Below are 3,296 nucleotides of genomic sequence, written 5' to 3'. Positions count from 1 at the left end.
CACACACACACACACACACACACACACACACACACACACACACACACTATGGAGTGTTAAAGAACATATACATTATGTATATTTGCTATATATAGTATAAAAAGTATAAATCTGCTGGGTAGAGCTTGTGAAGCCCCACTCATCTCTGAGGACATATGTGCAGCTAGTAATTTGTAGAGAAGAAGAGATGTTCAGTGTTGTAGCCACTGGAAAATTGTATATGATCCTGTAAATAGACCCTCATTTGTCTTCCTGTATGTAACCCTAAGTAAACATTCCAGCACAGAGAAGGAAGTGACACACAAGGCCCCATCGCTAACTGAGAAGCCATTGGCAGTTGACGGGCTCTGTGGGTAGAGTTATTTATGTACACATAGCCCAACAAAGACACAAACATATGCACATAATTTAAAATAATAAAATAAGCTATCAGAAATTAAAAACAAATCCAGTAATTATACAATATAAAATCCACACACAAATATGAGTTCAATTCTTATACAGTAACAATGACTCAAAAAGGAAGAGAAGAAAGCAGGTCTGTTTACAATAGTACTTGAAAAGTAAGTGCTCAGTTAAAAATTTCATTATAAGCATATGCTTTATACCTTGTCACTAAATAACATTTGTTTTCTTTTTTCATCATGTGGGTCCCAGGGATTGAGTTTAGGTGGTCAGGCATGACAGCGTTCCTTATCGGCTGAGCCATCTTATCTGGGCCCCTCTCCCTTTTCTTGTGTAGTTGTGTTGTCCAAGACTTCCTAGAATGGGAGATGTCAGAGTTTATTCCTTTTAAGGACAAAGTTTCCAGATTTTAACAATTAAGAATTATAAGGTTTTGTTTGCTCTTGTCATGTTGAAAATATTGACTTCTGTTCCTAATTCATGGAGCGTTTGTATTATGGACATGGATGAAATTTGTTAAATGATTTTTCTGCATCCATTGAGATAGTTATGTGGGTTTTTGTGCTCTGCACAATGCCCCCATTAAAAGGATCTATGTAATTGATTTTCATAAACAAGAGATAAATACAATCAAGTATGTTTATGTATGATATGCTACAATGAAATCCCTTATCATATTCTGTTTATGTGTGTACAAAATCTTTTCATGAAGGTAGATATCTTATACGGGGTGGTGACACATGACTATAATTCCAATGCTTTTTCTGGGAGGGGAAGCAGAAAGACAATGAGATTGAAGCCAGTCTGGCTATATGTGACTTTCTCAAATGGAAATGAAGCCAATATTTTCCCTTCATGTAGTTCTAGAAACACCTCTGGCACAACCCTTTTAATGTGCTGCTCATTTTGGTTGGGTTATATTTTGTTGAGGACTATAGGGTATATATTCAGATGAGATTATTGCTGGATAGCTTTCTTGTAGTGTCTCTCTCTGCATTTGTCATTGGGTTGACAAATTCTCTATAGTTAGGAAATATACTATCTCTTCTTTGTGTTTTGGGGAAGAGTTTGAGAAATCAGGGAGTTAATTCTTTTAATTTCTTTGGTAGAATTTACCAGTAAAACCATTTGGTCTTGGGCTGTTTCTTTGTGTAATTAATATCTTTGATTTACAAGTCACTGTTATGAGTTAGTTATTGGTCTGTCACTTTTATTTCTTAAACTACCCTTGGCCCAGCTTTATTTCCTTAGAGAAATCCGCCCCTTTGATCTAATTTGTCGGCATGTTCTCTTATAATCCTTTTTATTTTCCTAACATCTGTAACAATGTTTGTCTGCTTTCTCTCTTAGATTTCTATAAATAATATAAGAACACGAGTAAAATTTAAGTGGGAGACTATTGAATCTATCATCTATCCCTCTATCTATCTATCTATCTATCTATCTATCTATCTACTATCTATCCATCTATCATCTGTCTATCTATCTATCTATCATCTATCTATCTATCTATCTCTACTATCTATCTATCTATCATCTATCTATCTATCTATCTATCTATCTATCTATCTATCTATCATCTACCTATTTGTTTATTTAGTTTATTTTGTGTACTGGCTGGTTTTGTGTGTTAACTTGACACAAGCTGTAGTTACCATAGAGAAAGGAGCCTCAGTTGAGGAAATGTCTCCATGAGATCCTGCTGTAAGGCATTTTCTCAATTAGTGATCAAGGGGGGAGATCCCAGCCTATTGTGGGTGGTGTCATCCCTGGGCTGGTAGTCTTGGATTCTATAAGAAGCAAGCTGAGCAAGCCAGGGGAAACAAGTCAGTAAGTAACATCCCTCCATGGCCTCTGTATCAGCTCCTGTTTCCTGGCCTGTATGAGTTCCTGTCCTGACTTCCTTTGGTGATGAACAGCAATGTGGAAGTGTAAGCTGAATAAACCCTTTCCTCTCCAACTTGCTTCTTGGTCATGATGTGCAGGAATAGAAACTCTGACTAAGACCTTATGGTTTTGTCTATTTGAGATGAGGTTTCATGTAGCCTCCACTGGCTTTGAACTCTCTACAGCTTGAAGAGGCCAAGGATGACCTTGCACTCTCTGTTCTCCTGCCTCCACGTTCCAAGTGCTGATGTTACAGGTATGTGCTTTCACTCCCAACTCTCAGACCCTTTGTCCTAAACCTATGTAGCTTATGTCTCAAGAGGGCAGCATTCTTAGAGACAAATATTTAGAACTAAAACTCTTGAGTCTGGTTTGAGTTAGAGTAAATGACTACAGATCTTCATTAGAAAATTTCAGTGTTTTTGGAACATAGAATTCCTATCACCGAAAGAGAGACGGTTGCAATAGTATCCAGACTTGCCGCTTCTGATTTAACATCAGGTGCGTAACACCTCTAGATGTTACAGTACTGCAGACAATGGAGCACGAAGACAGCATTCCTATTTCATGTTTCTTTAACCACTCCATTGTCTATTGTTGTGTATATGTATATGTGTATGTGTATATGTATGTATATGTATGCATATGTATATGTGTATATATTTCTCTCTGTGTGTGCACTTGATTCAACAGAGTGGAGGATGTAGGTAAAAAAAAATGATAAAACAAGATTTCCATGTTTTAAAAGCAAAAATAGTTTATAGAAACTAGAAAGCATTACAAAGACCAGAAAAAACAATATCCTCAAAATTGACAGAAGTTTTATTGTTTCAGTGAAGTTTAGACCAGTCAATGACAGTGTTTCAAATGAGAGATAATGGTGGTATGAATTGGTACATTTTAGTAATTATGTAACACATCTATAACTTAGAGCCAGTAGTTATCAATAAAAACTGTCTGAAGAAAGCCATTTGTATAATACAATAAAATAGATTCATTTGGCA

The sequence above is a fragment of the Grammomys surdaster genome, unplaced genomic scaffold (assembly GCF_004785775.1).
Source record: "Grammomys surdaster isolate TR1022 unplaced genomic scaffold, NIH_TR_1.0 125780, whole genome shotgun sequence".
Classification (NCBI taxonomy): Eukaryota; Metazoa; Chordata; class Mammalia; order Rodentia; family Muridae; genus Grammomys; species Grammomys surdaster.
Note: the sequence above shows the minus strand (reverse complement) of the source record.